This window comes from Miscanthus floridulus, unplaced genomic scaffold, assembly GCF_019320115.1.
Source record: "Miscanthus floridulus cultivar M001 unplaced genomic scaffold, ASM1932011v1 os_946_1_2, whole genome shotgun sequence".
Lineage (NCBI taxonomy): Eukaryota > Viridiplantae > Streptophyta > Magnoliopsida > Poales > Poaceae > Miscanthus > Miscanthus floridulus.
The window spans coordinates 69,235-83,276 of NW_027098541.1; the positions used below are offsets into that span (position 1 = coordinate 69,235).

A 14,042-nucleotide genomic window follows, 5' to 3' on the forward strand; every position below is an offset into this window, starting at 1 on the left:
AATCCTAGACCAACCCTGGTGCATTTCCCCATGGGTCCTTTCCAGGAGGCGTTCATAGTTTCTGAGGCAAAATTTACAGATACCGGGTGGTCCGATATGTGCATGCGTTCTTGTCGAGGGTTCATTGGAATGTCATGGTGGATTGTCCCACATGAGCATGTTTTTTTCAACATCGGATCTTCTAGTACGTGTGTTCTAGCCGAGGGTTCACCGATCTACGACCATACATTCTAGCACTATTGTGTGTGACCGCTTCTTTGTATCAACATAGTTTTTCGTGACTTTGCTCGAGAATAATTAAAGATGTGGCACACAGGCCGTCACGCGAGCCAGGGGCACATGTTCCATATCGTGGCAGTGGGCGTTCGCTGAAGTTTTGGTCGCCACACCAAGCTTCTTCCATGTGGGGACCATACGGCCACATGGCGCTAGCGAGCAAGTGCTGTGATATGACAGGGAGAAAAGAGGTTAGAAAGAATTCTTATGCGGACTTGCTAGCGGCTGAATGTCCGATCCGGGGCACTAGCGGCCAGACGGTGCTCGCACGGTAAGCGGGCGAGTGCCCCGGACGTCGCCCACGCTATCAGCTGCTTTCCATGCGTATCCCATGTGCAACACCAATCTACTTTTGAAACATTCTGATGCAATAGTTGCTACATACAAAAGAAGACATATGAAACACTTAAAACAAACGTCTAAAACACTTGAGAAAAAGCCTGAAAATACTTGAAAACCACTGCAAAGCATATGCAACATCCAGATGAAACACTCGCAATAGACAAATGAAACACCTGAAACACTTGAAACATACGCTTGTAACATGCATGTATATGCAATATCCAGATCTACTTTTACAACATCCACATAAAAACACTTGCAACATACGTTTGATACAGATGAAACATTTGGAACATATATTTGAAACATACGTGCATAGCCATTGCAACATGTGCAACATCACGATCTATTTTTGTAACACCGATATGAAACACATGCAACATAGCTCTGAAACACCCAAAACATATGTTTGCAACATGCACTTTCAGCACAATATCTCCTTGCTGCTTGGGAATGGAGGCTCGTCGATGTGTGGAGTTCACCGGTGTAGATCTCACTGATGGTGCGAAGCGACCAACCATGGGGCGCGAGAGCTGTCAAGCGTGGCAGCGGGAGTGGAGCTGCCCTCCGTTTCTTCGGGCACGGCGATGAAGCTTCGTGTCGTCGGCGGACCAGACAAGGGACACCGCAGCCTTAGAGCGGATCGGGCAGGTGTAGCTGCGGACTATGGGGCATGATGAGGCGACGACTAGAGCGAAGCCGCCCTCTATTTCTTCGAGCCTGGCGATGGAACCCAGAGCACGGTCACGGTGGAGGTCGATTCCGACGCTACAGTGGAAGCCTTTTGGAGAACAAAGACAACGGAATAAGGTCGGAGGCAAGTGGACAAGAGGAATCAGCGATTGGGCTGTTGGGCGGCGCAAGCGAACGCGACCGTCTGGACGAGGCGAGAGCATTTCCGATTCTGGTGACCCATGCATCTGTATTACAAAGGAGCACTCGGAACGGTAGACAAAAAATGCGTTCCCGAGGAGGCATCCTAACGACAAAGAATTTGTGCACAGAATTCTATATTGTTCATAAAAATCAAATATACTAATAATAATCAGTTATCAAATGCTTCAACTCTCCTCCACGCATCCCCGAACAATCCTAGGCGCGGACCAAACCCACGCGCGAAGGTCCGATCCCCGTTTCCTCCCGTCCTCCGTCTCTATTTTTCTCAAAAAAAAAAAAACCTTCGCCTCCCGCCCGTCGCCGCCGCCCGAATCCGAAACCCCGAGCCTCGCCGCGGCTCGCTTCTGAGGACGCCCACGCCTCCCGCCCCTCGCCTGAAACGCCGGCGCCGGATGCGGGGAAGCTGCGGCGCCGTAGATCGCCGGGGGCTCGGCCGGGCCGGATCTGCCGGCGCCGGAGGCGGGTCGGGCGAGGCCCCATGGTCCCTCTCGGCAGCTTCGGCGGCGGTCGCCAGTAGCGCCGCCGCCTACCGGTACGACACGATCCGGCCGGTTGCCAGGATCCGCTTCTGCGGTCTCAGGCGCGAGGCCCTCCGGCTCCACTGGCGCCCCGGTGCACGCCGCAGTTGGTGGCCGCTAGGCGGAGCGTGGTGGCTGCGGCGACGGCTGGCAATGGCGCGGCCGCGAGCGGCGGGTTCGACTACGACCTCGTGATCATCGGAGCCGGCGTCGGCGGCCACGGCGCCGCCCTCCACGCAGTCAAGAAGGTTGGTTCCGCTCACGCTGTTCTGCAAGTCTCGCTTGGGGTGTGTATCTCTCTAAGCTTGCTTGTACTTTCTATTAGTCCAGGTTAATGAGTAGAGTAGTCTTTTTTTTTTTTGACCGAAAAGACCGTGGGGGAGATCCCCACAGTGAGCAACTTTTTAATTAATTTAAAACAGGAGAGAGGGTCTTACATACAAATCTAGCTAAAAGCATCGAGCCAAACATAGAAGGTTGACCTAAGGTCATCCTTAAAACGAGCAGACTGAAGTTTACATTGGTTCTTAAAATTCGATAACCAAATACTAGGGGTTGGGTCTCTTCCCCGGAAGATCTTGTCATTGCGCACTTTCCACAGCTCCCAAGCTGCTATCAGAGTTGCTTCTGTGAAGAAAGGTATGTTGTGGGCGCCTCAAGCTTGGGTGTACCTGTCTAGTAGAGGTAGTGATGTGTCACAGTTGATATGTATAGTCACCCAACATTCTTTTGCAAACGTGCATTCAAAGAACAGATGGTCGATGGTCTCCTCTTCTCCACTGTCACACATGACGCATATATCAGTGCCCTGGACGTCGAGATGTCTTCTACGCATCATAGTCTTGGTGTTGAGGCGATCTACCAGAACCAACCAAGCAAAGAATTTGACACGCGGGGTGCATCTAGACTTCCAAATGATCTTGAAGATCGGATGTGTATCCATATTCTTGAATACCTGAGAATAGAAACGCCGTGAGGTATATGTGTTGCCCCAAATAGGAATCCATCGATCCACTGCATCTTCATCATTTGGTATATCTTGCAACTGAGCTTGTAGAGTTTCAAGCTCTTCGAAAGCCTGCTGTGATAGAGGTAGTAGGAACAAGCTGTCAAGATCAACGGCCTCCATGATTTCCAGCACCGAAGCACCCCTATTTCTGGCAAAAGAGGCCAATCTTGGATATGTTTGAGCTAGCACCGAATCTGTCCATAGATCATCCCAGAAGCAGACAGAGGAGCCATTGCCTAATTCACACCTGACAACACCTCTGAAAATGATGTTGAGTCTGAGCACATCCTTCCACCAGAAGGAGCCCGATTCTCTAGCAACATGTGGTACTTTGGTGGAGTAGTATTTATTCCAAATCAAATGCACCCAGGGGATGTCGGCCTTGTTATAGAACTTACTTAGGTGTTTCATGAGCAGGGCGTCATTTTGCAGTCTTAGGTTCAAAACACCTGGTCCACCTTTCTCCTTTGGTTTCATAACTATTTCCCAAGCAACCAGATTACCACCCTTTTTGCGTTCAGCATCATTGCCTCTCCATAGGTACTGCTTCCTTGCTCGGTCAATGTTGTCGATCACCCCTTTTGGCAGCTTGATAGTGCACATTGCATAGGTGGTAATGGGTGTGATCGCAGAGTTGACCATTTCTAGTCTACCTGAGTAGGACATCCAAGTGGAGCATGCTGAGAGCCTTCTTTCCACTCTATCCATCATTAGGGTCAGGTCTTCAAATTTTGGCTTGGTTGTGCCCATGGGTAGCCCCAAATAGGTGAACGGCATTGAGCCCACATCACATCCAAACGTAGCAGCAAGATGAGACAACTTCTCTTGAGTAATATGGATAGGGTACATATGTGACTTTCTGTAATTCACATGGAGACCTGTTGAGATTGCGAAGCTGTGCAAAAGGGCCTTGAGGAAGAAGAGTTGTCTGGCATCAGCTTGTAGTAGCAGTAGCGTGTCATCCGCATATTGCACTATAGGGAAATCTGCCATAGGTTGGGGAATTGGTGTGGTGGGTAGATCCATGGATGCAGCCCGGTTATCCAAAATTTGCAGAAGCTCAGCCGCAAGCACGAAGAGGAGAGGTGATAATGGGTCCCCCTGCCGGACACCTCTCTTGCATTTGAAAAATTTCCCAGGAACACCATTCAATAACACTGCCGAGGAGCCAGAAGAGAGGATTGTTTGTACCCAAGTCAACCATCTTTCTGGAAATCCCAAATGCCTCATAACTTGGATGATGGTAGAGTGTTCCACTGTGTCAAACGCTTTCTGCCTTTCTCGAAATCTAACTTGAGTATGATTATCTCCCGTTTTGACTGGTGGCACTGATGGATATACTCATAACTCCATGCTAAACAATCATGTATCGTACGTGACCGAATGAAACCATATTGGTTGGGATGGACAATTCGTAGTATGACTGCTTGCAATCTCTCAGCTAAGATTTTAGTGATCACCTTCAATGAAATGTTCATAAGAGATATAGGCCGAAAATCATTTACTGTCTCTGGGCTGTTCTTTTTTGGCACTAGGGTGATATAAGAGGTGTTGATGCACTCAAGGTTGACCAGACCTGAGTAGAAATCAGAGCATAGTGAGTAGAAGTCACCTTTGATAAACTGCCAGCACTTCTTTAGGAGTAGACCGTTGAAACCGTCAGGTCCAGGTGCTTTGTCATTTGGTATATGCTTGACCACTGAGTCAACTTCATCATGCGAGATTGGGCTCACCAAGGCATCTAGGCCATCCACCTGTGTGATCATGCTGGTGAGGTCAAAAAGCATGGTAGGAGAGGATGTGGCACCATACGGTTTCTGAAAGCAGTCCATAGCAACCCTGCTTTACTCTCATGATCCTGAATCCAAACTCCATGCTCATTCATAATCTGGGAAATGGCATTTTTCCTATATGAAATAGTTGCCATACCATGGAAGAATTTTGTGCATTCATCCCCAAGTTTAATCCTGTTGACTGTGAAACGTTTCTTCCAATACAAATTTTTATACCCTAGCCACTTCTGGAGTTGTCGCTTGACTGCACATCTGAGGTTAGCTTCTGGATTATAGAGCTCACGTCTATCCTCTAGGGCATCAATGAAGCAGATAACCTGGTTGCAGTTACTAATCAACAGACCCAAGTTTGATAGATGTTTACTCCAGTGTTTCAAACTAGCTGAGTGCTTTGAACTTAGACGAAATATTCCGGGCTGCATCATTGAGGGTGGGTGTAATATTCCAGCAGTCTAACACTGTGTCGAGGAAATCATCTTGCTCTACCCAGAAATTCTCAAAACGGAACAGATTCGCTCTCGGAATGTTGGTACTGATAATGATCTTGCAGGGGATGTGATCTGAAGTGATCTTTGCCATGGGGAGCACTTCAGTATTGGGGAAATCAATTGTCCAATTGGGGGATGTAAAAAACCAATCAAGTTGCTCTAAAAGAGGTTCAGACTGCATGTTACTCCATGTAAAGGCACGTCCTTTTAAAGGCAGTTCAACTAAGCCCAGGTGACCGATGGCATCATTGAAGATGAGAGTATCTGCAAGGTTTCCTCCTGGTCTGTTGTGGTTCCTTTGGCGGCACTAGGGGACTAGATTGAGTTCTGCTGGCACGCACTAGCATGGGCCAGGGGGCAATGGGGCGTGGGTGTGACTGAGAAAGGAGATGAGATGAGAGACGTAGCGGAGAAAGACGAGAGAGAAGGATAGAGCCATAGAGGTGCACGCGTGACTTGTGAGATTGAAGAGCTGTAGCCTGTAGGTGCTAGGCTTCTTGCTTCTTATTACTTCAAGCATTGTTGGGTTAGACGGATGGTTGTTCGGCCGGTGGTGGGAGCTGATTATTGCTGGCATGATGGCTAGGGCTATTACGGATTAGGCCACAAAAAACCCAGTGGAGTAATCATCAGATGCTTTGTGTCATGCCTAGGGCCCAAATCCACCGCTGGTTGGAGCACATATTCGCGTTAGGTTGAGAGGTGGACGTTATTTGGTGCTCCCGAGAAAGGAATCCAGTCACAACTCACATCATACCCTCCTAATTTTATGGGAAATTAAAATTTGGATGGAAAAGAACCAACAAATCTTCCAACATCTCGACTGTTTTTGTCTTGTACAAGTTTTTCCAACTTAGGGGCTGTTTTTGCAAATTCTTCTTGCCTCAAAGAAATTGACAGCTTCTTGTGTCCCCATGTGTTAAAATAAAAACACACTGGTGAGGAGTGGTATTAGGAGGGAGGAAGGAACAAACAATGATAAATAGAGAAGGATGAGTTGCAAACAGATCCAAGACGGCTAATTGAGCAAATCGAATCGCTATTGCAAGGTTACAATACATTATAATATAAATGTAGAGAAATAAGTTTTGAAATACAGATTAGTAAGCCTAGGCTTACCAATTTATTACACACCCCGGAAACAAAATAGTTGTATATATTACATGATTTTCTTGTGGCCTATGGGACCCTATAGCACTGTAGCAAACACAAACCCATCCAGCTGAGATTCAATCTTCAGCTTCCAGCAATATTGCTTTGACGAGGTTCAATGAAGATATTGCTGTTGTTGCTGTGTGAAGACTTATTGTTTCGAAAGAGATTGGTGCTGCTTTCATGATTGGTTAGACAAACAGAATTGTTACAAAGGAGCACGAGCTGGAGGAAGAAGAGGAGACGGGAGGGGTGCCCCTAATCGTGGTGTAGGAAGTGGAGGAGTGGAAGGCGGAGTGCCGCTCCGAGGGGAAGGAAAAGTAGGTCCGCGAGGGGGAGGAAGAGGAGATGGAAGGGGTACCCCCAACCGTGGTGCAGGAATTGGAGTGGAAGGTGGAGTGCGCTTTTGAGGGGGAGGAATAATAGGAGATGGAATGGGTTCCTTAGAACGTGGTGCAGGTGGAGTGCGCTTTCGAGGGGGAGGAATAACAGGAGATGGAATGGGTGCCTTAGAACGTGGTGCAGGAGGTGGAGTGCGCTTCCGACGGGGAGGAAGTACAGGAGCACGAGGTGGAGGTTTACGAGGGAACGGGAGGGGTGCCCCCAATCTTGGGGCAGGTAGTGGAGGAGGGGAAGGTGGATCGCCCATCCGACGGGGAGGAAGTACAGGAGCACGAGCTAGAGGAAGAGGAGGGGATGGGAGGGGTGCCCCTAATTGTGGTGTAGAAAGTGGAGGAGTGGAAGGTGGAGCACCCTTCTGACGGGGAGGGAGTACAGGAGCACCTGCTGGAGGACAAGGACGGGACGGGAGGGGTGCTCCTAACCGTGGTGCTGGAAGTGGAGGAGTAGAAGGTGGAACACCCTTCCATGGGGGAGGAAGAATAGGACCGCGGGAGGGAGCCCCCAACCAAGGAGTAGGAGGAACAGGGATAGGAAGGGGCGCTCCCAACTGTGGGGGGCGAACAGGAGGTGGAGCACCTACCTTAGGAGAAGGAAGGATAGGAGTACTAGGGGGTGCTCCTAGCCATGGAGGAATAGGAGCTGGAGAAGGTGTACCCAACCATGGACGAGGAAGAGGAGTTAGAGGTGGAGTGCCTGTTCGAGGGGGAGGAAGAAGAGGAGTGCGAGGGGGGGCCCCAAGACCCAGAGGACGAGGAGTTGGAGAGGGTGCACGTGGCCATGGAAGAGGTAGAGGAGTGGGAGGTGGAGCTATGACAACACCGGCTATGATAATGTCGCGAGCGAGGACGAGCAATACAGTGATCAAGAGGTGGTCCAGCAATGAAAGGGTAGTGCACGCCATGCTTTTGGAAAGAGAAGCTAGGCGTGTGGTGTGTGATGTTGGGCACACACTACTATAAATATATATAGTGTTGGTCACCTCATATTCACCAAGTGACTTCGCCGTCTAAATGGCAGTCCGCTTCGTGCATGCAAGGCCAAACAGGAGACCGGGATCCATGTCCATGGAAATCTCACAGCTGGGCAGTGATGCGAAACATCCGGTCCGCACCATATATAGGTTGAGGCCAATGCGCTAGTTTGAATAAACGTTTATATACTCCAATTGTCTTAAAATAAACGCGCTAGTTTGAACGGTGTAATCTAAAAAAAGAACGTTTAGATTCAAGCATCTTAAAATATAATATTTTTATATGACCCGATTAAATCGTGCGGACAATAAGATGTTCCCAACAAACTTGAGATAATATTTTTTTAACTAAATTAGTGGACATGTACATGAGGCATCTATATATAGTTATACCTTCACATCTAAGCACACGTTGGAAGTAGCAATCTGTGATGACACCATGTGAAGAAAGATGATTACATATTATATATACTGAAAAAGTTAAATCATGTAAAAAAGTGCATGCTGCATCGGTCTAGTGCATGAACATAGGCCAAATTTATTATTAGCAACAAGCATAAAAAGTGCTTGACGAAACATGCATTTATGGTACCCATGTTTCTATAGGAATGAAAAATTATGTTAAAACTTTGAGGAAAGACTCATTGAATGACAGACTCATAAACACATCTATCCAAACTTTAGAAGCAACAATCCTAAGTAAACAAAACAATGGAATCTTTTAGGAAATTCATCATTTTTAAGATAATGGAAGAATATCCGGCTTCATCCCCATAGGAATCAGAACAAATTTATTACATGACACAATCACTTACACAATTTAACAGTCCTAGAAGCCAAAAACCTTTGTTTTGTAATCCTAAAGACATGAGGATCGATCACCCGTACGCAATGTTCAAAAAAACGCTAGACGCTAGGCGAACGCTAGCCTATGGTTTAGAGTTTCGGAAGTTTAAACGTAGATTAAACGTGATTAAACGTTTTTGTTTTGTTTTTTACTTTGTGATGCTGAGAGCAAAATCAATACTAATAACACAACTAGGAAGTAATAACAGTGACCACACCTCTTGCTGCACACTTGTTTTTGACATCAGTTCCTTTCCTCCTTGGTTTCTTGCATTCAACAGCAGCTAACAAATCTGGTACTGTTGTTTGGAAGCTGGGGAGATTACAGAGAATGACATGCAAAAATCAAAATTACAGAGAATGAGCATGGAAAGATGGGGAGAGACCGAGGGAGCACCTAGAGTGTGAAGCTATGGCGAGGACAGATGCGGGTGGTGAAGCAGGGGCAGGGCTGTGCCAGCGACGACGCGAGAAGAAGTGAGGGGCTGCGCCGGCGGCGGCGACCCCTGTGCCTGCGGCCTGCTACTCCAGATGTCGACGACCCTGCTCCTGCGATGGCTCCAGCTGGGGCTCCCCTTGCAACGGCGGCGAGGAGCGACGAGGGCACGAGGCAGGAGGCACCACGGAAGCGGGAGGCGTGGCCTGGGCGAGCCGGCGAGAAATCCTGTGCCTCTCTCTGTTTTGGCGGAGCCACTACTGCTCGGGCCCGCGTGCTCTTTCACGCGTCCGCCTGCCTGCGCTCCCGCTCTGTTTCTACGCGGCGCGCGCGCCCTTTTTTCCCACTTTCCCGCTCGTGCGCCGCGCGCTTTCCCGCCCGCAAGCCGCGCGTTTCCCACCCGCCTAAACGTGTTTTCCATCCGTTCCGCACCGATTAAACGCCGCCGCGCGTTTAGGCGAGCGCCTAGGCGCGCACAACGATTAATTGAGCGTTTACCCCCTAAACGAGACGCTGGGTCAAAGTTTAGCGTTTAAACTCGTTTAAACGGCGATTAATGACGTTTTTTTGAACATTGCCCGTACGAGGCAAAGAAGCGCTCATCTATTCAGGTGAAAGCCGGCAATCAGGTTTCTCTAGAGCGTCTTTCAGGTGACATGACTGCTCTATCCATGACTTTCTCTATTTCCCAGCAGCGATCCACGACTATGGCGAAGGTTCCATTTGGTGATTAGCACTGTGACCTATCTGCACTGCATCCAGCGGGATTACTAGACCAACAAACGCTACGTTGACTAGCAGAAACGTTTCTAGTACCACTGGGTATGCAACTGTAGCGACCCATCTTTTATTTTCTATGATTAAAATCATGATCAATATTATGTTCATTAACTCGTTTGCAATTAGATCACACATGCACATTTCTGATGTTACAAATATGTTGTTAATCATTTTATAGATAAAGAATACCTGAGTTTGCCTAAATTTCTAACAAAATTTCCCACCTCTGTTAATAGCCCCGAGGTCTAGCAGCCCAGTATAAGCCCATCCTGAGCCAAAACCCTAGTTCTCCTGTCCTTCTTCATTTCTCTTGACCCCTCGTGGCTCTATCACTAGGTCTCCATGAACTCCACCGCCCCATCCCTGCTCTCCCAACCCTGCTCCCCACCCCCTTCTTCTTCATCTTGGCCAGCATATCGAGACCTCACCGACTGGATCCACAACAGGATGGCTACCCTTTTTCCCACGGCTTGATCCCCAATGTGGTGGCACCCGTCCCTCTCCCACACAACCGACAACCAGCTCAAATATCAAGGGGCGCACGTGGAGGCACTAGAGTGTATGAGCGGCAACCTCCTCTGGACGGGATCTTCGAGCGGCGGTGTCCTTCAACTGAGATCCGCGAGCGGTAGCCACCTTCCGCCTCTGTTGTTCGTGATTATCGGTGATGATTACACAGAGGCGGGGTAGCCGCCTGCCTCTGGTAATTATTTTTGCATGACCGTGAAAATGCTTTTTGTGGTAGTGCTAGTTGAACTATAATACTTAACTAGGTAAATGCCCGTGCGTTGCAACGGGAACAAATTAATACCACGATACTTTAAGTTTGAACGTGTATTGTATTATGAAACAAACAATATTTGAGTGTTTGATGTTCACAAAATCAGTTTATAGACTGTTCTGATTAATCAAGCCCTAAAATGGAACTAAGTCAGTGCAGCATTGAAACCTAGACGTGCCTCAACAACGTGCATTTCTTTTGGCACGAGAATTGAAACAGAATTTACATTATCAGAGATTCAGAGTCTAAGGCATCTTGTCCTAGAGAACTCGAATGACTGATCCCTCCTATACGTTTGATTTTGTTCGGTACAAAAACACACAGCTGGCTAGTGCGTCGATTAGTCTGTTCTTTGCTTGTCCTTGCACGGTGCACAAAGATGCAGTTGCATCACAATTCGGTCTTTGTTGCCTTCAGCGTCCACGGCGCAACACCATTTCTGCCAGAAGAGTCCTATGAAGACATTAGACACCCTCACTTGCCGCACATATCATATTGTATTCATGCTTCAAGTGCAGTTTTACAATGTTATCCTGTGTGCCAGACAAAGTTATTAATAAGAAACATTCCTTGAAATGATTTGTAAGTGAAATATGTCCTGTGTCTTGGCTATGATCCTGAAATATGAGTGGTCTTCCCCAAAATAGAAGGCATGAAGAATTGAAGAGTCCATGTACCAAGAACTCCTTGAATGGACAGAAATCTTTTTGTTGCCACCCCCTGCATACATATGGTCCAACGTAGCAATGATACATGAGGATTTCACGTTAGTGATGAAACACAAGCTTACAAAGAGAAATTCTCAACCATGCAGGAGAGCTGCACATCTTTGTACGTATTAATAGAAAGAAGCAGTAGCTGAAATTATCAAATTATTTGACTATGCAAAATTATCTCTCAATCCCAAAATTTAGTGGGGTAAGCGGTGTTACACATTTAGTTATCGAGAATATCCTGGTAGCATGGAAGAACAAATAGATGAAGAAACACAAATGAAAGGAAGTTAACAAATCTTACACGCATTGAAACCAGGACTGCATTGTGTAAAACTTGAATGAAGTATTATTTTGACCACCAGAGATTGTGCTGCCATCTGAAATTTTGCTTAGGCATTGGTATAACACCAGATGTTGTTACAGCAAAAGGTGAAACAACACTGCCCTTCGAGTTTCTTGTGGCTGCAAGGAGGTTAGTCCAACGCGTCCTCCCTCTGCATCCTATCAAAGTCTAAGCAGCCAAAAGTTCATATATGTTAAATGTGTCAAATGAGGCATCAATCGTAAATATATAGTGCAGGAAGAATTTGAAGAACAGGACTCAGCAAGAGGCCACATAGAGCAAAGGAGGCGGCAAGTAGTACTCACCAGTGATGTCTTTTGATTCCAGCGCTTGCCTAGAGCACCACAAGGACATTGCCTGCTATCGGCTTCAGATGACTCTGTACGTAATATTTATGCCAATTGTTCATCTAAAGTCAGTCGAATAGGCTTTACACAATCTATCCTAGATTTGTAGTCAATCATCCACCTACCTATCTTTGCAATCGATCCATCTGACAATACAAATTAGAATGGGCTTGTTGTAAATAGAGCAATATAGAAATACATAAGACTCCTATTTCTCAATATCCAAAATAAATAAAAAGCTTGACCGTCAGTGTCTTCTAGGTGATGTCCATGTCTGCAGTAAGCTCACCAGCTCATCCTTGAAAAACTGCATTCCCTTAATGCATCTGGAATTTGTGCTAATGCACAAAATATGTCAAATTCTGTAATCTCGAAAGAGAGAAAATCTCAAATATTTTGCTTGTACCTTGAATATACACATATTCTTCAGCACCTAAAAGTAGCGAATCAGACTTACTACCTTCATGGTTGCATCCAATGTGAGAAGACAGAAGACCATAGCCTAGAATTATTTGAGCCACCATGACTACCCTGCAATTACAGTGTTCGAGAAAACCCCAAGCTGCAAATTGAAATGGCCACATGGAAATAAAATTAGCATCAACCATCACAGTGATATCACTTTGATTTGAGGTACATCTTTTATTGACTACTTTCAGATAGTACAGATTGGGATTTGAGGGAAGGGAGTGAGGATGACTGCTGCAGCTTGCCATGAGACAGGAGGGACGGGACGGCATCAGAATGCAGGGGCATGAGCACCTCCTCCGCCGACACTAACCATTCACAGTCTGCTCATAACTCTCGCCCAATCGTCACCAATCTGTGCGTGATTGGCTCTGAGTGGAGCTGTGGCGGCACATCTCTTCTGAGAGCATGAACTCTCTACCATGCTAGTGAACACGGAAGATGGAGATGGCAGATGTCAATAATTCCTGATACTACAATCATATAAGGGGGAGGAGGATAGATCTTACTGATCCAGTAGGCGATGCAGATCGGGCTAGGAGGCTTCCGTTCCTGTGCCGTTATACTGACTGCTGCCAGAACAGCACGGGGATGGCACCTGCCACCAAGCAGTCGTACAGTAACCACAGCGTGAAGCTTTCCCCGAGTGGCCGCATCTTGAACCTGGCGCCCATGAAGAGCTCCATGATGGGTGGGGTAGGGAGAGACCGCGGGGTGATTGACGGCGTTTTTTTCGGCGCGTGCGTGATATGTGGTGAATTTGTTTCTTCTGCGGTGACAGTTTGAGGGGGAGAGGGGACACCGGGCGGGCGTGATCGACGGCGATTTTTTTCCTGCCGGATAGACATGGATCACGATTTATTTTGGTGCTGTTGGGTAGACTTGACAATCCATATGTTTTTTTTAATTTGATAATTTGATTTGAAAAACTGTTTTAGTTGTGGAGGTTTGACATGGTGCCTACGTAAGATCAGTTGAGTTTTGTATATTTTCTTCTGCCTTATCTGTTCATTTCGTTTATACTTTTATTTCTTGAAGATGATATGACTTGTGGAATATTTAACTCACCACTCATTAGTAAAAGTTGTGTTTTATATTCAAGCCTAGACTTGGTAACTTAATAATTGTAAATTAGTTTGGGTGAGCATGCAAAGAATTATTATTTTGAGTATAAGCACTGTGAATTATATACCTGAGCAACAAATCAATTACTCAAGTGGATAAAAAGCCTGGCGATTCACAATTCTTGACAGGTCTAATGAATGTCAGAAATCAATTTCTAAGCTTTAGAAATTTTAGGTTACAAGATCACAAATAAGTTAGATTCTGGGAAGATAAGTGGCTAGGCATGTCTACCTTAAAAGAGCAATATCCAAATTTATATAATATAGTGAGAAGGAAAAGTGCTATGGTTGCTGATATCATGAGTTCTGTACCCTTAAACATTTCGTTTCGAATATCTGTAGTAGGTCAAAACT

The 14,042-nt window shown here is 46.6% G+C and overlaps 1 long non-coding RNA gene across 2 annotated transcripts; it reads left to right on the forward strand.

The window, feature by feature from the left end:
- The first annotated feature begins 1,698 nt into the window (after positions 1–1,698).
- Positions 1,699–13,550, forward strand: LOC136535457 (uncharacterized). 2 transcript variants are annotated; one of them, XR_010778995.1, is made up of 4 exons: positions 1,699–2,281; positions 9,051–11,878; positions 11,987–12,130; positions 12,756–13,550. It is a non-coding gene; the product is annotated as an uncharacterized lncRNA (long non-coding RNA). The 2 variants fall into 2 exon arrangements; XR_010778996.1 differs by having other exon boundaries at positions 9,825–11,878.
- Positions 13,551–14,042: the final 492 nt, after the last annotated feature.